The sequence below is a fragment of the Brienomyrus brachyistius genome, unplaced genomic scaffold (assembly GCF_023856365.1).
Source record: "Brienomyrus brachyistius isolate T26 unplaced genomic scaffold, BBRACH_0.4 scaffold32, whole genome shotgun sequence".
In the NCBI taxonomy this organism is placed as follows: Eukaryota; Metazoa; Chordata; class Actinopteri; order Osteoglossiformes; family Mormyridae; genus Brienomyrus; species Brienomyrus brachyistius.
The window spans coordinates 3,920,389-3,942,212 of NW_026042307.1; the positions used below are offsets into that span (position 1 = coordinate 3,920,389).

At 49.3% G+C, this 21,824-nt stretch overlaps 18 non-coding genes across 18 annotated transcripts; all 18 read right to left on the bottom strand.

Moving 5' to 3' along the window:
* Positions 1-406: 406 nt before the first annotated feature.
* trnaq-cug (transfer RNA glutamine (anticodon CUG)) lies at positions 407-478 on the bottom strand. The gene has a single exon. It is a non-coding gene; the product is annotated as a tRNA-Gln (tRNA).
* A 55-nt stretch (positions 479-533) lies between these two features.
* Positions 534-606, bottom strand: trnaf-gaa (transfer RNA phenylalanine (anticodon GAA)). Its single transcript has one exon. It is a non-coding gene; the product is annotated as a tRNA-Phe (tRNA).
* A 435-nt stretch (positions 607-1,041) lies between these two features.
* trnas-gcu (transfer RNA serine (anticodon GCU)) lies at positions 1,042-1,112 on the bottom strand. The gene has a single exon. It is a non-coding gene; the product is annotated as a tRNA-Ser (tRNA).
* A 686-nt stretch (positions 1,113-1,798) lies between these two features.
* trnaq-cug (transfer RNA glutamine (anticodon CUG)) lies at positions 1,799-1,870 on the bottom strand. Its single transcript has one exon. It is a non-coding gene; the product is annotated as a tRNA-Gln (tRNA).
* A 1,320-nt stretch (positions 1,871-3,190) lies between these two features.
* Positions 3,191-3,262, bottom strand: trnaq-cug (transfer RNA glutamine (anticodon CUG)). Its single transcript has one exon. It is a non-coding gene; the product is annotated as a tRNA-Gln (tRNA).
* A 563-nt stretch (positions 3,263-3,825) lies between these two features.
* Positions 3,826-3,896, bottom strand: trnag-acc (transfer RNA glycine (anticodon ACC)). Its single transcript has one exon. It is a non-coding gene; the product is annotated as a tRNA-Gly (tRNA).
* Positions 3,897-4,709: 813 nt separating this feature from the next.
* On the bottom strand, positions 4,710-4,782 carry trnaf-gaa (transfer RNA phenylalanine (anticodon GAA)). The gene has a single exon. It is a non-coding gene; the product is annotated as a tRNA-Phe (tRNA).
* Positions 4,783-5,217: 435 nt separating this feature from the next.
* trnag-acc (transfer RNA glycine (anticodon ACC)) lies at positions 5,218-5,288 on the bottom strand. Its single transcript has one exon. It is a non-coding gene; the product is annotated as a tRNA-Gly (tRNA).
* Positions 5,289-6,101: 813 nt separating this feature from the next.
* Positions 6,102-6,174, bottom strand: trnaf-gaa (transfer RNA phenylalanine (anticodon GAA)). Its single transcript has one exon. It is a non-coding gene; the product is annotated as a tRNA-Phe (tRNA).
* Positions 6,175-7,366: 1,192 nt separating this feature from the next.
* trnaq-cug (transfer RNA glutamine (anticodon CUG)) lies at positions 7,367-7,438 on the bottom strand. Its single transcript has one exon. It is a non-coding gene; the product is annotated as a tRNA-Gln (tRNA).
* A 563-nt stretch (positions 7,439-8,001) lies between these two features.
* trnag-acc (transfer RNA glycine (anticodon ACC)) lies at positions 8,002-8,072 on the bottom strand. Its single transcript has one exon. It is a non-coding gene; the product is annotated as a tRNA-Gly (tRNA).
* Positions 8,073-8,885: 813 nt separating this feature from the next.
* On the bottom strand, positions 8,886-8,958 carry trnaf-gaa (transfer RNA phenylalanine (anticodon GAA)). The gene has a single exon. It is a non-coding gene; the product is annotated as a tRNA-Phe (tRNA).
* A 1,192-nt stretch (positions 8,959-10,150) lies between these two features.
* trnaq-cug (transfer RNA glutamine (anticodon CUG)) lies at positions 10,151-10,222 on the bottom strand. Its single transcript has one exon. It is a non-coding gene; the product is annotated as a tRNA-Gln (tRNA).
* A 4,739-nt stretch (positions 10,223-14,961) lies between these two features.
* trnag-acc (transfer RNA glycine (anticodon ACC)) lies at positions 14,962-15,032 on the bottom strand. Its single transcript has one exon. It is a non-coding gene; the product is annotated as a tRNA-Gly (tRNA).
* An 813-nt stretch (positions 15,033-15,845) lies between these two features.
* Positions 15,846-15,918, bottom strand: trnaf-gaa (transfer RNA phenylalanine (anticodon GAA)). Its single transcript has one exon. It is a non-coding gene; the product is annotated as a tRNA-Phe (tRNA).
* Positions 15,919-17,744: 1,826 nt separating this feature from the next.
* Positions 17,745-17,815, bottom strand: trnag-gcc (transfer RNA glycine (anticodon GCC)). Its single transcript has one exon. It is a non-coding gene; the product is annotated as a tRNA-Gly (tRNA).
* Positions 17,816-19,135: 1,320 nt separating this feature from the next.
* Positions 19,136-19,206, bottom strand: trnag-gcc (transfer RNA glycine (anticodon GCC)). Its single transcript has one exon. It is a non-coding gene; the product is annotated as a tRNA-Gly (tRNA).
* A 1,320-nt stretch (positions 19,207-20,526) lies between these two features.
* trnag-gcc (transfer RNA glycine (anticodon GCC)) lies at positions 20,527-20,597 on the bottom strand. The gene has a single exon. It is a non-coding gene; the product is annotated as a tRNA-Gly (tRNA).
* Between the last annotated feature and the right edge of the window lie 1,227 nt (positions 20,598-21,824).

Sequence of the window (21,824 nt, forward strand, 5' to 3'; positions counted from 1 at the left end):
TTTTCTTCAAGAACTACTAAGCTCTTTGAGCAAATTGTGTATGTAGACGTACACTTTGCCAGTCCACTTGCTGCAGAATTGTCAGCTAAGAGAAATGCGTGTATCCTCCATTTCTTTTTCTCACCACGACGCAGGTGAATCTGGCACGACTGTGTTCTTATAATCACGTCGGACACTTTCATTTTCCTTACCTCTGATCTCCAAGCACTCCGACCACCGGGAGAAAGAGAAAGCGTGGCCCGTATGGGGATCGAACCCATGACCTTGGCGTTATTAGCACCACACTCTAACCAGCTGAGCTATCCGGCCAAGCGGCAGAAAAGGTCGGCTACACCACATGCAAAAAGTGCAAATGAAACGTTTTTGGGCAAGAGTGCGCCTTGGGGCGCAAAACTGAGCCCATGACAGGTCCCACCGAGATTTGAACTCGGATCGCTGGATTCAGAGCCCAGAGTGCTAACCATTACACCATGGAACCAGCGGGTACATCGCAGCCCAAGGCGGAGACGAGCTCCAAGACTCACGTCACATGCTGCCAGAACCCGGGATTGAACCAGGGACCTTTAGATCTTCAGTCTAACGCTCTCCCAACTGAGCTATTCCGGCACAACCGTGAGCTCCACTCTTGCCGTTTTCTGCCTCTTTCTTTGGAGCCCATCTCCCCACCTGAGCCACATGCAGTGAATGTCAACCTGGAGCAGCAGCAAGCTATGAGAAGTGTCCGATTTTAAGCCATAGTACGGTACACGAGTCAAGTGAGAGGCTCTTCTCAAGCTAACACGAGACTGTTGCTCAACAAAAACAATATGTCAGACAGTGGAATGTGTGAGAAAGTGCACAGATGCAAGGATGGGCAAGAAGGCGGTCAGAAGTGTGAAGCTGAGATGCCTCTGTGTAGTTTTTAGCTAGGGGAACTGTAATGAGCCAGCCTCAGGGCTCCGCTTGCCAGGGGTTGAGCGGAAATGTGGAGTACCTGTCTTGAGATAAGACTGAATTAGCTGGAGTTCAGCGCTGAGTGTACAGTTATTAAAAGAGCCGCTTGGCATTGGCCGGGAATCGAACCCGGGCCTCCCGCGTAGCAGGCGAGAATTCTACCACTGAACCACCCATGCAAACACACGAGACTGGCTTTCCACCGAAAGACCGGAAAAATTGCTAAAGCAAAAACGGAGCGATGACAGCTCATTTCACACAACTGTTAAGATCAACGGAGTATTTATAAATTGAAGTGCTTGAAGCACAAGAACTCTGGGACCTTCTAGTGGAAGTTCTGCTTCGGGATGCTTGACAACTCCGTCGACCTTTCCAATAAATGCCTCCAAAAAAGCTCGTTCCATCAGAAAGTTGTAAACAACACCAGAAGGCAGCATGGTTTTACAGTGCGGGTTGGATTTTTCTTCAAGAACTACTACGCTCTTTGAGCAAATTGTGTATGTAGACGTACACTTTGCCAGTCCACTTGCTGCAGAATTGTCAGCTAAGAGAAATGCGTGTATCCTCCATTTCTTTTTCTCACCACGACGCAGGTGAATCTGGCACGAGTGTGTTCTTATAATCACGTCGGACACTTTCATTTTCCTTACCTGTGATCTCCAAGCACTCCGACCACCGGGAGAAAGAGAAAGCGTGGCCCGTATGGGGATCGAACCCATGACCTTGGCGTTATTAGCACCACGCTCTAACCAGCTGAGCTAACCAGCCAAGCGGCAGAAAAGGTCGGCTACACCACATGCAAAAAGTGCAAAAGAAACGTTTTTGGGCAAGAGTGCGCCTTGGGGCGCAAAACTGAGCCCATGACAGGTCCCACCGAGATTTGAACTCGGATCGCTGGATTCAGAGCCCAGAGTGCTAACCATTACACCATGGAACCACCGGGTACATCGCAGCCAAAGGCAGAGACGAGCTCCAAGACTCACGTCACGTGCTGCCAGAACCCGGGATTGAACCAGGGACTTTTAGATCTTCAGTCTAACGCTCTCCCAACTGAGCTATTCCAGCACAACCGTGAGCTCCACTCTTGCCGTTTTCTGCCTCTTTCTTTGGAGCCCATCTCCCCACCTGAGCCACATGCAGTGAATGTCAACCTGGAGCAGCAGCAAGCTATTAGAAGTGTCCGATTTTAAACCATAGTACAGTACACGAGTCAGGTGAGAGGCTCTTCTCAAGCTAACACGAGACTGTTGCTCAACAAAGACAATATGTCAGACAGTGGAATGTGTGAGAAAGTGCACAGATGCAAGGATGGGCAAGAAGGCGGTCAGAAGTGTGAAGCTGAGATGCCTCTGTGTAGTTTTTAGCTAGGGGAACTGTAATGAGCCAGCCTCAGGGCTCCGCTTGCCAGGGGTTGAGCGGAAATGTGGAGTACCTGTCTTGAGATAAGACTGAATTAGCTGGAGTTCAGCGCTGAGTGTACAGTTATTAAAAGAGCCGCTTGGCATTGGCCGGGAATCGAACCCGGGCCTCCCGCGTGGCAGGCGAGAATTCTACCACTGAACCACCCATGCAAACACACGAGACTGGCTTTCCACCGAAAGACTGGAAAAATTGCTAAAGCAAAAACGGAGCGATGACAGCTCATTTCACACAACTGTTAAGATCAACGGAGTATTTATAAATTGAAGTGCTTGAAGCACAAGAACTCTGGGACCTTCTAGTGGAAGTGCTGCTTCGGGATGCTTGACAACTCCGTCGACTTTTCCAATAAATGCCTCCAAAAAAGCTCGTTCCATCAGAAAGTTGTAAACAACACCAGAAGGCAGCATGGTTTTACAGTGCGGGTTGGATTTTTCTTCAAGAACTACTACGCTCTTTGAGCAAATTGTGTACGTAGACGTACACTTTGCCAGTCCACTTGCTGCAGAATTGTCAGCTAAGAGAAATGCGTGTATCCTCCATTTCTTTTTCTCACCACGACGCAGGTGAATCTGGCACGAGTGTGTTCTTATAATCACGTCGGACACTTTCATTTTCCTTACCTCTGATCTCCAAGCACTCCGACCACCGGGAGAAAGAGAAAGCGTGGCCCGTATGGGGATCGAACCCATGACCTTGGCGTTATTAGCACCACGCTCTAACCAGCTGAGCTAACCAGCCAAGCGGCAGAAAAGGTCGGCTACACCACATGCAAAAAGTGCAAAAGAAACGTTTTTGGGCAAGAGTGCGCCTTGGGGCGCAAAACTGAGCCCATGACAGGTCCCACCGAGATTTGAACTCGGATCGCTGGATTCAGAGCCCAGAGTGCTAACCATTACACCATGGAACCAGCTGGTACATCGCAGCCCAAGGCAGAGACGAGCTCCAAGACTCACGTCACGTGCTGCCAGAACCCGGGATTGAACCAGGGACTTTTAGATCTTCAGTCTAACGCTCTCCCAACTGAGCTATTCCAGCACAACCGTGAGCTCCACTCTTGCCGTTTTCTGCCTCTTTCTTTGGAGCCCATCTCCCCACCTGAGTCACATGCAGTGAATGTCAACCTGGAGCAGCAGCAAGCTATGAGAAGTGTCCGATTTTAAGCCATAGTACGGTACACGAGTCAGGTGAGAGGCTCTTCTCAAGCTAACACGAGACTGTTGCTCAACAAAGACAATATGTCAGACAGTGGAATGTGTGAGAAAGTGCACAGATGCAAGGATGGGCAAGAAGGCGGTCAGAAGTGTGAAGCTGAGATGCCTCTGTGTAGTTTTTAGCTAGGGGAACTGTAATGAGCCAGCCTCAGGGCTCCGCTTGCCAGGGGTTGAGCGGAAATGTGGAGTACCTGTCTTGAGATAAGACTGAATTAGCTGGAGTTCAGCGCTGAGTGTACAGTTATTAAAAGAGCCGCTTTGCATTGGCCGGGAATCGAACCCTGGCCTCCCGTGTGGTAGGCGAGAATTCTACCACTGAACCACCCATGCAAACACACGAGACCGGTTTTCCGCCGAAAGACCGGAAAAATTGCTAAAGCAAAAACGGAGTGATGACAGCTCATTTCACACAACTGTTAAGATCAACGGAGTATTTATAAATTGAAGTGCTTGAAGCACAAGAACTCTGGGACCTTCTAGTGGAAGTGCTGCTTCGGGATGCTTGACAACTCCGTCGACTTTTCCAATAAATGCCTCCAAAAAAGCTCGTTCAATCAGAAAGTTGTAAACAACACCAGAAGGCAGCATGGTTTTACAGTGCGGGTTGGATTTTTCTTCAAGTACTACTACGCTCTTTGAGCAAATTGTGTATGTAGACGTACACTTTGCCAGTCCACTTGTTGCAGAATTGTCAGCTAAGAGAAATGCGTGTATCCTCCATTTCTTTTTCTCACCACGACGCAGGTGAATCTGGCACGACTGTGTTCTTATAATCACGTCGGACACTTTCATTTTCCTTACCTCTGATCTCCAAGCACTCTGACCACCGGGAGAAAGAGAAAGCGTGGCCCGTATGGGGATCGAACCCATGACCTTGGCGTTATTAGCACCACGCTCTAACCAGCTGAGCTAACCGGCCAAGCGGCAGAAATGGTCGGCTACACCACATGCAAAAAGTGCAAAAGAAACATTTTTGGGCAAGAGTGCGCCTTGGGGCGCAAAACTGAGCCCATGACAGGTCCCACCGAGATTTGAACTCGGATCGCTGGATTCAGAGCCCAGAGTGCTAACCATTACACCATAGAACCAGTGGGTAGATCGCAGCCCAAGGCGGAGACGAGCTCCAAGACTCACGTCACGTGCTGCCAGAACCCGGGATTGAACCAGGGACCTTTAGATCTTCAGTCTAACGCTCTCCCAACTGAGCTATTCCGGCACAACCGTGAGCTCCACTCTTGCCGTTTTCTGCCTCTTTCTTTGGAGCCCATCTCCCCACCTGAGCCACATGCAGTGAATGTCAACCTGGAGCAGCAGCAAGCTATGAGAAGTGTCCGATTTTAAGCCATAGTACGGTACACGAGTCAGGTGAGAGGCTCTTCTCAAGCTAACACGAGACTGTTGCTCAACAAAGACAATATGTCAGACAGTGGAATGTGTGAGAAAGTGCACAGATGCAAGGATGGGCAAGAAGGCGGTCAGAAGTGTGAAGCTGAGATGCCTCTGTGTAGTTTTTAGCTAGGGGAACTGTAATGAGCCAGCCTCAGGGCTCCGCTTGCCAGGGGTTGAGCGGAAATGTGGAGTACCTGTCTTGAGATAAGACTGAATTAGCTGGAGTTCAGCGCTGAGTGTACAGTTATTAAAAGAGCCGCTTTGCATTGGCCGGGAATCGAACCCTGGCCTCCCGTGTGGTAGGCGAGAATTCTACCACTGAACCACCCATGCAAACACACGAGACCGGTTTTCCGCCGAAAGACCGGAAAAATTGCTAAAGCAAAAACGGAGTGATGACAGCTCATTTCACACAACTGTTAAGATCAACGGAGTATTTATAAATTGAAGTGCTTGAAGCACAAGAACTCTGGGACCTTCTAGTGGAAGTGCTGCTTCGGGATGCTTGACAACTCCGTCGACTTTTCCAATAAATGCCTCCAAAAAAGCTCGTTCCATCAGAAAGTTGTAAACAACACCAGAAGGCAGCATGGTTTTACAGTGTGGGTTGGATTTTTCTTCAAGTACTACTACGCTCTTTGAGCAAATTGTGTATGTAGACGTACACTTTGCCAGTCCACTTGTTGCAGAATTGTCAGCTAAGAGAAATGCGTGTATCCTCCATTTCTTTTTCTCACAACGACGCAGGTGAATCTGGCACGACTGTGTTCTTATAATCACGTCGGACACTTTCATTTTCCTTACCTCTGATCTCCAAGCACTCCGACCACCGGGAGAAAGAGAAAGCGTGGCCCGTATGGTGATCGAACCCATGACCTTGGCGTTATTAGCACCACGCTCTAACCAGCTGAGCTAACCGGCCAAGCGGCAGAAAAGGTCGGCTACACCACATGCAAAAAGTGCAAAAGAAACATTTTTGGGCAAGAGTGCGCCTTGGGGCGCAAAACTGAGCCCATGACAGGTCCCACCGAGATTTGAACTCAGATCGCTGGATTCAGAGCCCAGAGTGCTAACCATTACACCATGGAACCAGCGGGTACATCACAGCCCAAGGCGGAGACGAGCTCCAAGACTCACGTCACGTGCTGCCAGAACCCGGGATTGAACCAGGGACCTTTAGATCTTCAGTCTAACGCTCTCCCAACTGAGCTATTCCGGCATAACTGTGAGCTCCACTCTTGCCGTTTTCTGCCTCTTTCTTTGGAGCCCATCTCCCCACCTGAGCCACATGCAGTGAATGTCAACCTGGAGCAGCAGCAAGCTATGAGAAGTGTCCGATTTTAAGCCATAGTACGGTACACGAGTCAGGTGAGAGGCTCTTCTCAAGCTAACACGAGACTGTTGCTCAACAAAGACAATATGTCAGACAGTGGAATGTGTGAGAAAGTGCACAGATGCAAGGATGGGCAAGAAGGCGGTCAGAAGTGTGAAGCTGAGATGCCTCTGTGTAGTTTTTAGCTAGGGGAACTGTAATGAGCCAGCCTCAGGGCTCCGCTTGCCAGGGGTTGAGCGGAAATGTGGAGTACCTGTCTTGAGATAAGACTGAATTAGCTGGAGTTCAGCGCTGAGTGTACAGTTATTAAAAGAGCCGCTTTGCATTGGCCAGGAATCGAACCCGGGCCTCCCGCGTGGCAGGTGAGAATTCTACCACTGAACCACCCATGCAAACACACGAGACCGGCTTTCCGCCGAAAGAGTGGAAAAATTGCTAAAGCAAAAACGGAGTGATGACAGCTCATTTCACACAACTGTTAAGATCAACGGAGTATTTATAAATTGAAGTGCTTGAAGCACAAGAACTCTGGGACCTTCTAGTGGAAGTGCTGCTTCGGGATGCTTGACAACTCCGTCGACTTTTCCAATAAATGCCTCCAAAAAAGCTCGTTCCATCAGAAACTTGTAAACAACAACAGAAGGCAGCATGGTTTTACAGTGCGGGTTGGATTTTTCTTCAAGTACTACTACGCTCTTTGAGCAAATTGTGTATGTAGACGTACACTTTGCCAGTCCACTTGTTGCAGAATTGTCAGCTAAGAGAAATGCGTGTATCCTCCATTTCTTTTTCTCACCACGACGCAGGTGAATCTGGCACGACTGTGTTCTTATAATCACGTCGGACACTTTCATTTTCCTTACCTCTGATCTCCAAGCACTCTGACCACCGGGAGAAAGAGAAAGCGTGGCCCGTATGGGGATCGAACCCATGACCTTGGCGTTATTAGCACCACGCTCTAACCAGCTGAGCTAACCGGCCAAGCGGCAGAAAAGGTCGGCTACACCACATGCAAAAAGTGCAAAAGAAACATTTTTGGGCAAGAGTGCGCCTTGGGGCGCAAAACTGAGCCCATGACAGGTCCCACCGAGATTTGAACTCGGATCGCTGGATTCAGAGCCCAGAGTGCTAACCATTACACCATGGAACCAGCGGGTACGTCGCAGCCCAAGGCGGAGACGAGCTCCAAGACTCATGTCACGTGCTGCCAGAACCCGGGATTGAACCACGGACCTTTAGATCTTCAGTCTAACGCTCTCCCAACTGAGTTATTCCGGCACAACCGTGAGCTCCACTCTTGCCGTTTTCTGCCTCTTTCTTTGGAGCCCATCTCCCCACCTGAGCCACATGCAGTGAATGTCAACCTGGAGCAGCAGCAAGCTATGAGAAGTGTCCGATTTTAAGCCATAGTACGGTACACGAGTCAGGTGAGAGGCTCTTCTCAAGCTAACACGAGACTGTTGCTCAACAAAGACAATATGTCAGACAGTGGAATGTGTGAGAAAGTGCACAGATGCAAGGATGGGCAAGAAGGCGGTCAGAAGTGTGAAGCTGAGATGCCTCTGTGTAGTTTTTAGCTAGGGGAACTGTAATGAGCCAGCCTCAGGGCTCCGCTTGCCAGGGGTTGAGCGGAAATGTGGAGTACCTGTCTTGAGATAAGACTGAATTAGCTGGAGTTCAGCGCTGAGTGTACAGTTATTAAAAGAGCCGCTTTGCATTGGCCGGGAATCGAACCCTGGCCTCCCGTGTGGTAGGCGAGAATTCTACCACTGAACCACCCATGCAAACACACGAGACCGGTTTTCCGCCGAAAGACCGGAAAAATTGCTAAAGCAAAAACGGAGTGATGACAGCTCATTTCACACAACTGTTAAGATCAACGGAGTATTTATAAATTGAAGTGCTTGAAGCACAAGAACTCTGGGACCTTCTAGTGGAAGTGCTGCTTCGGGATGCTTGACAACTCCGTCGACTTTTCCAATAAATGCCTCCAAAAAAGCTCGTTCCATCAGAAAGTTGTAAACAACACCAGAAGGCAGCATGGTTTTACAGTGTGGGTTGGATTTTTCTTCAAGTACTACTACGCTCTTTGAGCAAATTGTGTATGTAGACGTACACTTTGCCAGTCCACTTGTTGCAGAATTGTCAGCTAAGAGAAATGCGTGTATCCTCCATTTCTTTTTCTCACAACGACGCAGGTGAATCTGGCACGACTGTGTTCTTATAATCACGTCGGACACTTTCATTTTCCTTACCTCTGATCTCCAAGCACTCCGACCACCGGGAGAAAGAGAAAGCGTGGCCCGTATGGTGATCGAACCCATGACCTTGGCGTTATTAGCACCACGCTCTAACCAGCTGAGCTAACCGGCCAAGCGGCAGAAAAGGTCGGCTACACCACATGCAAAAAGTGCAAAAGAAACATTTTTGGGCAAGAGTGCGCCTTGGGGCGCAAAACTGAGCCCATGACAGGTCCCACCGAGATTTGAACTCAGATCGCTGGATTCAGAGCCCAGAGTGCTAACCATTACACCATGGAACCAGCGGGTACATCACAGCCCAAGGCGGAGACGAGCTCCAAGACTCACGTCACGTGCTGCCAGAACCCGGGATTGAACCAGGGACCTTTAGATCTTCAGTCTAACGCTCTCCCAACTGAGCTATTCCGGCATAACTGTGAGCTCCACTCTTGCCGTTTTCTGCCTCTTTCTTTGGAGCCCATCTCCCCACCTGAGCCACATGCAGTGAATGTCAACCTGGAGCAGCAGCAAGCTATGAGAAGTGTCCGATTTTAAGCCATAGTACGGTACACGAGTCAGGTGAGAGGCTCTTCTCAAGCTAACACGAGACTGTTGCTCAACAAAGACAATATGTCAGACAGTGGAATGTGTGAGAAAGTGCACAGATGCAAGGATGGGCAAGAAGGCGGTCAGAAGTGTGAAGCTGAGATGCCTCTGTGTAGTTTTTAGCTAGGGGAACTGTAATGAGCCAGCCTCAGGGCTCCGCTTGCCAGGGGTTGAGCGGAAATGTGGAGTACCTGTCTTGAGATAAGACTGAATTAGCTGGAGTTCAGCGCTGAGTGTACAGTTATTAAAAGAGCCGCTTTGCATTGGCCAGGAATCGAACCCGGGCCTCCCGCGTGGCAGGTGAGAATTCTACCACTGAACCACCCATGCAAACACACGAGACCGGCTTTCCGCCGAAAGAGTGGAAAAATTGCTAAAGCAAAAACGGAGTGATGACAGCTCATTTCACACAACTGTTAAGATCAACGGAGTATTTATAAATTGAAGTGCTTGAAGCACAAGAACTCTGGGACCTTCTAGTGGAAGTGCTGCTTCGGGATGCTTGACAACTCCGTCGACTTTTCCAATAAATGCCTCCAAAAAAGCTCGTTCCATCAGAAACTTGTAAACAACAACAGAAGGCAGCATGGTTTTACAGTGCGGGTTGGATTTTTCTTCAAGTACTACTACGCTCTTTGAGCAAATTGTGTATGTAGACGTACACTTTGCCAGTCCACTTGTTGCAGAATTGTCAGCTAAGAGAAATGCGTGTATCCTCCATTTCTTTTTCTCACCACGACGCAGGTGAATCTGGCACGACTGTGTTCTTATAATCACGTCGGACACTTTCATTTTCCTTACCTCTGATCTCCAAGCACTCTGACCACCGGGAGAAAGAGAAAGCGTGGCCCGTATGGGGATCGAACCCATGACCTTGGCGTTATTAGCACCACGCTCTAACCAGCTGAGCTAACCGGCCAAGCGGCAGAAAAGGTCGGCTACACCACATGCAAAAAGTGCAAAAGAAACATTTTTGGGCAAGAGTGCGCCTTGGGGCGCAAAACTGAGCCCATGACAGGTCCCACCGAGATTTGAACTCGGATCGCTGGATTCAGAGCCCAGAGTGCTAACCATTACACCATGGAACCAGCGGGTACGTCGCAGCCCAAGGCGGAGACGAGCTCCAAGACTCATGTCACGTGCTGCCAGAACCCGGGATTGAACCACGGACCTTTAGATCTTCAGTCTAACGCTCTCCCAACTGAGTTATTCCGGCACAACCGTGAGCTCCACTCTTGCCGTTTTCTGCCTCTTTCTTTGGAGCCCATCTCCCCACCTGAGCCACATGCAGTGAATGTCAACCTGGAGCAGCAGCAAGCTATGAGAAGTGTCCGATTTTAAGCCATAGTACGGTACACGAGTCAGGTGAGAGGCTCTTCTCAAGCTAACACGAGACTGTTGCTCAACAAAGACAATATGTCAGACAGTGGAATGTGTGAGAAAGTGCACAGATGCAAGGATGGGCAAGAAGGCGGTCAGAAGTGTGAAGCTGAGATGCCTCTGTGTAGTTTTTAGCTAGGGGAACTGTAATGAGCCAGCCTCAGGGCTCCGCTTGCCAGGGGTTGAGCGGAAATGTGGAGTACCTGTCTTGAGATAAGACTGAATTAGCTGGAGTTCAGCGCTGAGTGTACAGTTATTAAAAGAGCCGCTTTGCATTGGCCGGGAATCGAACCCGGGCCTCCCGCGTGGCAGGCGAGAATTCTACCACTGAACCACCCATGCAAACACACGAGACCGGCTTTCCGCCGAAAGAGCGGAAAAATTGCTAAAGCAAAAACGGAGTGATGACAGCTCATTTCACACAACTGTTAAGATCAACGGAGTATTTATAAATTGAAGTGCTTGAAGCACAAGAACTCTGGGACCTTCTAGTGGAAGTGCTGCTTCGGGATGCTTGACAACTCCGTCGACTTTTCCAATAAATGCCTCCAAAAAAGCTCGTTCCATCAGAAACTTGTAAACAACACCAGAAGGCAGCATGGTTTTACAGTGCGGGTTGGATTTTTCTTCAAGTACTACTACGCTCTTTGAGCAAATTGTGTATGTAGACGTACACTTTGCCAGTCCACTTGTTGCAGAATTGTCAGCTAAGAGAAATGCGTGTATCCTCCATTTCTTTTTCTCACCACGACGCAGGTGAATCTGGCACGACTGTGTTCTTATAATCACGTCGGACACTTTCATTTTCCTTACCTCTGATCTCCAAGCACTCTGACCACCGGGAGAAAGAGAAAGCGTGGCCCGTATGGGGATCGAACCCATGACCTTGGCGTTATTAGCACCACGCTCTAACCAGCTGAGCTAACCGGCCAAGCGGCAGAAAAGGTCGGCTACACCACATGCAAAAAGTGCAAAAGAAACATTTTTGGGCAAGAGTGCGCCTTGGGGCGCAAAACTGAGCCCATGACAGGTCCCACCGAGATTTGAACTCGGATCGCTGGATTCAGAGCACAGAGTGCTAACCATTACACCATGGAACCAGCGGGTACATCGCAGCCCAAGGCGGAGACGAGCTCCAAGACTCATGTCACGTGCTGCCAGAACCCGGGATTGAACCACGGACCTTTAGATCTTCAGTCTAACGCTCTCCCAACTGAGCTATTCCGGCACAACCGTGAGCTCCACTCTTGCCGTTTTCTGCCTCTTTCTTTGGAGCCCATCTCCCCACCTGAGCCACATGCAGTGAATGTCAACCTGGAGCAGCAGCAAGCTATGAGAAGTGTCCGATTTTAAGCCATAGTACGGTACACGAGTCAGGTGAGAGGCTCTTCTCAAGCTAACACGAGACTGTTGCTCAACAAAGACAATATGTCAGACAGTGGAATGTGTGAGAAAGTGCACAGATGCAAGGATGGGCAAGAAGGCGGTCAGAAGTGTGAAGCTGAGATGCCTCTGTGTAGTTTTTAGCTAGGGGAACTGTAATGAGCCAGCCTCAGGGCTCCGCTTGCCAGGGGTTGAGCGGAAATGTGGAGTACCTGTCTTGAGATAAGACTGAATTAGCTGGAGTTCAGCGCTGAGTGTACAGTTATTAAAAGAGCCGCTTTGCATTGGCCGGGAATCGAACCCGGGCCTCCCGCGTGGCAGGCGAGAATTCTACCACTGAACCACCCATGCAAACACACGAGACCGGCTTTCCGTCGAAAGAGCGGAAAAATTGCTAAAGCAAAAACGGAGTGATGACAGCTCATTTCACACAACTGTTAAGATCAACGGAGTATTTATAAATTGAAGTGCTTGAAGCACAAGAACTCTGGGACCTTCTAGTGGAAGTCCTGCTTCGGGATGCTTGACAACTCCGTCGACTTTTCCAATAAATGCCTCCAAAAAAGCTCGTTCCATCAGAAAGTTGTAAACAACACAAGAAGGCAGCATGGTTTTACAGTGCGGGTTGGATTTTTCTTCAAGAACTACTACGCTCTTTGAGCAAATTGTGTATGTAGATGTACACTTTGCCAGTCCACTTGCTGCAGAATTGTCAGCTAAGAGAAATGTGTGTATCCTCCATTTCTTTTTCTCACCACGACGCAGGTGAATCTGGCACGACTGTGTTCTTATAATCACGTCGGACACTTTCATTTTCCCTACCTCTGATCTCCAAGCACTCCGACCACCGGGAGAAAGAGAAAGCGTGGCCCGTATGGGGATCGAAGCCATGACCTTGGCGTTATTAGCACCACGCTCTAACCAGCTGAGCTAACCGGCCAAGCGGCAGAAAAGGTCGGCTACACCACATGCAAAAAGTGCAAAAGAAACATTTTTGGGCAAGAGTGCGCCTTGGGGCGCAAAACTGAGCCCATGACAGGTCCCACCGAGATTTGAACTCGGATCGCTGGATTCAGAGCACAGAGTGCTAACCATTACACCATGGAACCAGCGAGTACATCGCAGCCCAAGGCGGAGACGAGCTCCAAGACTCATGTTACGTGCTGCCAGAACCCGGGATTGAACCACGGACCTTTAGATCTTCAGTCTAACGCTCTCCCAACTGAGCTATTCCGGCACAACCGTGAGCTCCACTCTTGCCGTTTTCTGCCTCTTTCTTTGGAGCCCATCTCCCCACCTGAGCCACATGCAGTGAATGTCAACCTGGAGCAGCAGCAAGCTATGAGAAGTGTCCGATTTTAAGCCATAGTACGGTACACGAGTCAGGTGAGAGGCTCTTCTCAAGCTAACACGAGACTGTTGCTCAACAAAGACAATATGTCAGACAGTGGAATGTGTGAGAAAGTGCACAGATGCAAGGATGGGCAAGAAGGCGGTCAGAAGTGTGAAGCTGAGATGCCTCTGTGTAGTTTTTAGCTAGGGGAACTGTAATGAGCCAGCCTCAGGGCTCCGCTTGCCAGGGGTTGAGCGGAAATGTGGAGTACCTGTCTTGAGATAAGACTGAATTAGCTGGAGTTCAGCGCTGAGTGTACAGTTATTAAAAGAGCCGCTTTGCATTGGCCGGGAATCGAACCCGGGCCTCCCGCGTGGCAGGCGAGAATTCTACCACTGAACCACCCATGCAAACACACGAGACCGGCTTTCCGTCGAAAGAGCGGAAAAATTGCTAAAGCAAAAACGGAGTGATGACAGCTCATTTCACACAACTGTTAAGATCAACGGAGTATTTATAAATTGAAGTGCTTGAAGCACAAGAACTCTGGGACCTTCTAGTGGAAGTCCTGCTTCGGGATGCTTGACAACTCCGTCGACTTTTCCAATAAATGCCTCCAAAAAAGCTCGTTCCATCAGAAAGTTGTAAACAACACAAGAAGGCAGCATGGTTTTACAGTGCGGGTTGGATTTTTCTTCAAGAACTACTACGCTCTTTGAGCAAATTGTGTATGTAGATGTACACTTTGCCAGTCCACTTGCTGCAGAATTGTCAGCTAAGAGAAATGTGTGTATCCTCCATTTCTTTTTCTCACCACGACGCAGGTGAATCTGGCACGACTGTGTTCTTATAATCACGTCGGACACTTTCATTTTCCCTACCTCTGATCTCCAAGCACTCCGACCACCGGGAGAAAGAGAAAGCGTGGCCCGTATGGGGATCGAACCCATGACCTTGGCGTTATTAGCACCACACTCTAACCAGCTGAGCTAACCGGCCAAGTGGCAGAAAAGGTCGGCTACATCACATGCAAAAAGTGCAAAAGAAACGTTTTTGGGCAAGAGTGCGCCTGGGGGCGCAAAACTGAGCCCATGACAGGTCCCACCGAGATTTGAACTCGGATCGCTGGATTCAGAGCCCAGAGTGCTAACCATTACACCATGGAACCAGCGGGTACATCGCAGCCCAAGGCGGAGACGAGCTCCAAGACTCACGTCACATGCTGCCAGAACCCAGGATTGAACCAGGGACCTTTAGATCTTCAGTCTAACGCTCTCCCAACTGAGCTATTCCGGCACGACCGTGAGCTCCACTCTTGCCGTTTTCTGCCTCTTTCTTTGGAGCCCATCTCCCCACCTGAGCCACATGCAGTGAATGTCAACCTGGAGCAGCAGCAAGCTATGAGAAGTGTCCGATTTTAAGCCATAGTACGGTACACGAGTCAGGTGAGAGGCTCTTCTCAAGCTAACACGAGACTGTTGCTCAACAAAGACAATATGTCAGACAGTGGAATGTGTGAGAAAGTGCACAGATGCAAGGATGGGCAAGAAGGCGGTCAGAAGTGTGAAGCTGAGATGCCTCTGTGTAGTTTTTAGCTAGGGGAACTGTAATGAGCCAGCCTCAGGGCTCCGCTTGCCAGGGGTTGAGCGGAAATGTGGAGTACCTGTCTTGAGATAAGACTGAATTAGCTGGAGTTCAGCGCTGAGTGTACAGTTATTAAAAGAGCCGCTTTGCATTGGCCGGGAATCGAACCCTGGCCTCCCGTGTGGTAGGCGAGAATTCTACCACTGAACCACCCATGCAAACACACGAGACCGATTTTCCGCCGAAAGACCGGAAAAATTGCTAAAGCAAAAACGGAGTGATGACAGCTCATTTCACACAACTGTTAAGATCAACGGAGTATTTATAAATTGAAGTGCTTGAAGCACAAGAACTCTGGGACCTTCTAGTGGAAGTGCTGCTTCGGGATGCTTGACAACTCCGTCGACTTTTCCAATAAATGCCTCCAAAAAAGCTCGTTCCATCAGAAAGTTGTAAACAACACCAGAAGGCAGCATGGTTTTACAGTGCGGGTTGGATTTTTCTTCAAGTACTACTACGCTCTTTGAGCAAATTGTGTATGTAGACGTACACTTTGCCAGTCCACTTGTTGCAGAATTGTCAGCTAAGAGAAATGCGTGTATCCTCCATTTCTTTTTCTCACCACGACGCAGGTGAATCTGGCAGGACTGTGTTCTTATAATCACGTCGGACACTTTCATTTTCCTTACCTCTGATCTCCAAGCACTCCGACCACCGGGAGAAAGAGAAAGCGTGGCCCGTATGGGGATCGAACCCATGACCTTGGCGTTATTAGCACCACGCTCTAACCAGCTGAGCTAACCGGCCAAGCGGCAGAAAAGGTCGGCTACACCACATGCAAAAAGTGCAAAAGAAACATTTTTGGGCAAGAGTGCGCCTTGGGGCGCAAAACTGAGCCCATGACAGGTCCCACCGAGATTTGAACTCGGATCGCTGGATTCAGAGCCCAGAGTGCTAACCATTACACCATGGAACCAGCGGGTACATCGCAGCCCAAGGCGGAGACGAGCTCCAAGACTCACGTCACGTGCTGCCAGAACCCGGGATTGAACCAGGGACCTTTAGATCTTCAGTCTAACGCTCTCCCAACTGAGCTATTCCGGCACAACCGTGAGCTCCACTCTTGCCGTTTTCTGCCTCTTTCTTTGGAGCCCATCTCCCCACCTGAGCCACATGCAGTGAATGTCAACCTGGAGCAGCAGCAAGCTATGAGAAGTGTCCGATTTTAAGCCATAGTACGGTACACGAGTCAGGTGAGAGGCTCTTCTCAAGCTAACACGAGACTGTTGCTCAACAAAGACAATATGTCAGACAGTGGAATGTGTGAGAAAGTGCACAGATGCAAGGATGGGCAAGAAGGCGGTCAGAAGTGTGAAGCTGAGATGCCTCTGTGTAGTTTTTAGCTAGGGGAACTGTAATGAGCCAGCCTCAGGGCTCCGCTTGCCAGGGGTTGAGCGGAAATGTGGAGTACCTGTCTTGAGATAAGACTGAATTAGCTGGAGTTCAGCGCTGAGTGTACAGTTATTAAAAGAGCTGCTTGGCATTGGCCGGGAATCGAACCCGGGCCTCCCGCGTGGCAGGCGAGAATTCTACCACTGAACCACCCATGCAAGCACACGAGACTGGCTTTCCACCGAAAGACCGGAAAAATTGCTAAAGCAAAAACGGAGCGATGACAGCTCATTTCACACAACTGTTAAGATCAACGGAGTATTTATAAATTGAAGTGCTTGAAGCACAAGAACTCTGGGACCTTCTAGTGGAAGTGCTGCTTCGGGATGCTTGACAACTCCGTCGACTTTTCCAATAAATGCCTCCAAAAAAGCTCGTTCCATCAGAAAGTTGTAAACAACACCAGAAGGCAGCATGGTTTTACAGTGCGGGTTGGATTTTTCTTCAAGAACTACTACGCTCCTTGAGCAAATTGTGTATGTAGACGTACACTTTGCCAGTCCACTTGTTGCAGAATTGTCAGCTAAGAGAAATGCGTGTATCCTCCATTTCTTTCGCTCACCACGACACAGGTGAATGTGGCATATCTGTGTTCTTATAATCACGTCTGACACTTTCATTTTCTTTACCTCTGATCTCCAAGCACTCCCACCACCGGGAGAAAGAGAAAGCATGGCCCGTACGGGGATCGAACCCATGACCTTGGCGTGATTAGCACCACGCTCTAACCAGCTGAGCTAACCGGCCAAGCGGCAGAAAATGTCGGCTACATCACATGCAAAAAGTGCAAAAGAAATGTTTTTGAGCCAGAGTGCGCCATGGGGCGCAAAACTGAGCCCATGATAGGTCCCACCGAGATTTGAACTCAGATCGCTGGATTCAAAGCCCAGAGTGCTAACCATTACACCATGGAACCAGCTGGTGCATTGCAGCCCAGGCGGAGACGAGCTCCAAAACGCATGTCACGTGCTGCCAAAACCCGGGATTGAACCAGGGACCTTTAGATCTTCAGTCTAACGCTCTCCCAACTGAGCTATTCCGGCACATTCGTGAGCTCCACTCTTGCCGTTTTCTGCCTCTTTCTTTGGAGCCCATCTCCCCACCTGAGCCACATGCCGTGAATGTCGACCTTAAGCAGCAGCAAGCTATGAAAAGTGTCCGATTTTAAGCCATAGTACGGTACACGAGTCAGGTGAGAGGCTCTTCTCAAGCTAACACGAGACTGTTGCTCAACAAAGACAATATGTCAGACAGTGGAATGTGTGAGAAAGTGCAGAGATGCAAGGATGGGCAAGAAGGTGGTCAGAAGTGTGAAGCTGAGATGCCTCTGTGTAGTTTTTAGCTAGGGGAACTGTAATGAGCCAGCCTCAGGGCTCCGCTTGCCAGGGGTTGAGCGGAAATGTGGAGTACCTGTCTTGAGATAAGACTGAATTAGCTGGAGTTCAGCGCTGAGTGTACAGTGGTTAAAAGAGCAGCTTTGCATTGGCCGGGAATCGAACCCGGGCCTCCCGCGTGGCAGGCGAGAATTCTACCACTGAACCACCAATGCAAACACACGAGACCGACTTTCCGCCGAAAGACCGGAAAAATTCCTAAAGCAGAAACGGAGTGATGACAGCTCATTTCACACAACTGTTAAGATCAACGGAATATTTATAAATTGAAATGCTTGAAGCACAAGAACTCTGGGACCTTCTAGTGGAAGTGCTGCTTCGGGATACTTGACAACTCCGTCGACTTTTCCAATAAATGCCTCGAAAAAAGCTAGTTCCATCAGAAAGTTGTAAAGAGCATCAGAAGGCAGCACGGTTTTACAACGCGGGTTGGATTTTTCTTCAAGAACTACTACGCTCTTTGAGCAAATTGTGTATGTCAACGTATACTTTGCCAGTCCAATTGCTGCAGAATTGTCAGCTAAGAGAAATGCGTGTATCCTCCATTTCTTTCGCTCACCACGACACAGGTGAATGTGGCATATCTGTGTTCTTATAATCACGTCTGACACTTTCATTTTCTTTACCTCTGATCTCCAAGCACTCCCACCACCGGGAGAAAGAGAAAGCATGGCCCGTACGGGGATCGAACCCATGACCTTGGCGTGATTAGCACCACGCTCTAACCAGCTGAGCTAACCGGCCAAGCGGCAGAAAAGGTCGGCTACATCACATGCAAAAAGTGCAAAAGAAATGTTTTTGAGCCAGAGTGCGCCATGGGGCGCAAAACTGAGCCCATGATAGGTCCCACCGAGATTTGAACTCGGATCGCTGGATTCAAAGCCCAGAGTGCTAACCTTTACACCACGGAACCAGCTGGTGCATTGCAGCCCAGGTGGAGATGAGCTCCAAAACGCATGTCACGTGCTGCCAAAACCCAGGATTGAACCAGGGACCTTTAGATCTTCAGTCTAACGCTCTCCCAACTGAGCTATTCCGGCACATTCGTGAGCTCCACTCTTGCCGTTTTCTGCCTCTTTCTTTGGAGCCCATCTCCCCACCTGAGCCACATGCCGTGAATGTCGACCTTAAGCAGCAGCAAGCTATGAAAAGTGTCCGATTTTAAGCCATAGTACGGTACACGAGTCAGGTGAGAGGCTCTTCTCAAGCTAACACGAGACTGTTGCTCAACAAAGACAATATGTCAGACAGTGGAATGTGTGAGAAAGTGCAGAGATGCAAGGATGGGCAAGAAGGTGGTCAGAAGTGTGAAGCTGAGATGCCTCTGTGTAGTTTTTAGCTAGGGGAACTGTAATGAGCCAGCCTCAGGGCTCCGCTTGCCAGGGGTTGAGCGGAAATGTGGAGTACCTGTCTTGAGATAAGACTGAATTAGCTGGAGTTCAGCGCTGAGTGTACAGTGGTTAAAAGAGCAGCTTTGCATTGGCCGGGAATCGAACCCGGGCCTCCCGCGTGGCAGGCGAGAATTCTACCACTGAACCACCAATGCAAACACACGAGACCGACTTTCCGCCGAAAGACCGGAAAAATTCCTAAAGCAGAAACGGAGTGATGACAGCTCATTTCACACAACTGTTAAGATCAACGGAATATTTATAAATTGAAATGCTTGAAGCACAAGAACTCTGGGACCTTCTAGTGGAAGTGCTGCTTCGGGATACTTGACAACTCCGTCGACTTTTCCAATAAATGCCTCGAAAAAAGCTAGTTCCATCAGAAAGTTGTAAAGAGCATCAGAAGGCAGCACGGTTTTACAACGCGGGTTGGATTTTTCTTCAAGAACTACTACGCTCTTTGAGCAAATTGTGTATGTCAACGTATACTTTGCCAGTCCAATTGCTGCAGAATTGTCAGCTAAGAGAAATGCGTGTATCCTCCATTTCTTTCGCTCACCACGACACAGGTGAATGTGGCATATCTGTGTTCTTATAATCACGTCTGACACTTTCATTTTCTTTACCTCTGATCTCCAAGCACTCCCACCACCGGGAGAAAGAGAAAGCATGGCCCGTACGGGGATCGAACCCATGACCTTGGCGTGATTAGCACCACGCTCTAACCAGCTGAGCTAACCGGCCAAGCGGGAGAAAAGGTCGGCTACATCACATGCAAAAAGTGCAAAAGAAATGTTTTTGAGCCAGAGTGCGCCATGGGGCGCAAAACTGAGCCCATGATAGGTCCCACCGAGATTTGAACTCGGATCGCTGGATTCAAAGCCCAGAGTGATAACCATTACACCACGGAACCAGCTGGTGCATTGCAGCCCAGGTGGAGATGAGCTCCAAAACGCATGTCACGTGCTGCCAAAACCCGGGATTGAACCAGGGACCTTTAGATCTTCAGTCTAACGCTCTCCCAACTGAGCTATTCCGGCACATTCGTGAGCTCCACTCTTGCCGTTTTCTGCCTCTTTCTTTGGAGCCCATCTCCCCACCTGAGCCACATGCCGTGAATGTCGACCTTAAGCAGCAGCAAGCTATGAAAAGTGTCCGATTTTAAGCCATAGTATGGTACACGAGTCAGGTGAGAGGCTCTTCTCAAGCTAACACGAGACTGTTGCTCAACAAAGACAATATGTCAGACAGTGGAATGTGTGAGAAAGTGCAGAGATGCAAGGATGGGCAAGAAGGTGGTCAGAAGTGTGAAGCTGAGATGCCTCTGTGTAGTTTTTAGCTAGGGGAACTGTAATGAGCCAGCCTCAGGGCTCCGCTTGCCAGGGGTTGAGCGGAAATGTGGAGTACCTGTCTTGAGATAAGACTGAATTAGCTGGAGTTCAGCGCTGAGTGTACAGTCGTTAAAAGAGCAGCTTTGCATTGGCCGGGAATCGAACCCGGGCCTCCCGCGTGGCAGGCGAGAATTCTACCACTGAACCACCAATGCAAACACACGAGACCGACTTTCCGCCGAAAGACCGGAAAAATTCCTAAAGCAGAAACGGAGTGATGACAGCTCATTTCACACAACTGTTAAGATCAACGGAATATTTATAAATTGAAATGCTTGAAGCACAAGAACTCTGGGACCTTCTAGTGGAAGTGCTGCTTCGGGATACTTGACAACTCCGTCGACTTTTCCAATAAATGCCTCGAAAAAAGCTAGTTCCATCAGAAAGTTGTAAAGAGCATCAGAAGGCAGCACGGTTTTACAACGCGGGTTGGATTTTTCTTCAAGAACTACTACGCTCTTTGAGCAAATTGTGTATGTCAACGTATACTTTGCCAGTCCAATTGCTGCAGAATTGTCAGCTAAGAGAAATGCGTGTATCCTCCATTTCTTTCGCTCACCACGACACAGGTGAATGTGGCATATCTGTGTTCTTATAATCACGTCTGACACTTTCATTTTCTTTACCTCTGATCTCCAAGCACTCCCACCACCGGGAGAAAGAGAAAGCATGGCCCGTACGGGGATCGAACCCATGACCTTGGCGTGATTAGCACCACGCTCTAACCAGCTGAGCTAACCGGCCAAGCGGCAGAAAAGGTCGGCTACATCACATGCAAAAAGTGCAAAAGAAATGTTTTTGAGCCAGAGTGCGCCATGGGGCGCAAAACTGAGCCCATGATAGGTCCCACCGAGATTTGAACTCGGATCGCTGGATTCAAAGCCCAGAGTGCTAACCTTTACACCACGGAACCAGCTGGTGCATTGCAGCCCAGGTGGAGATGAGCTCCAAAACGCATGTCACGTGCTGCCAAAACCCAGGATTGAACCAGGGACCTTTAGATCTTCAGTCTAACGCTCTCCCAACTGAGCTATTCCGGCACATTCGTGAGCTCCACTCTTGCCGTTTTCTGCCTCTTTCTTTGGAGCCCATCTCCCCACCTGAGCCACATGCCGTGAATGTCGACCTTAAGCAGCAGCAAGCTATGAAAAGTGTCCGATTTTAAGCCATAGTACGGTACACGAGTCAGGTGAGAGGCTCTTCTCAAGCTAATACGAGACTGTTGCTCAACAAAGACAATATGTCAGACAGTGGAATGTGTGAGAAAGTGCAGAGATGCAAGGATGGGCAAGAAGGTGGTCAGAAGTGTGAAGCTGAGATGCCTCTGTGTAGTTTTTAGCTAGGGGAACTGTAATGAGCCAGCCTCAGGGCTCCGCTTGCCA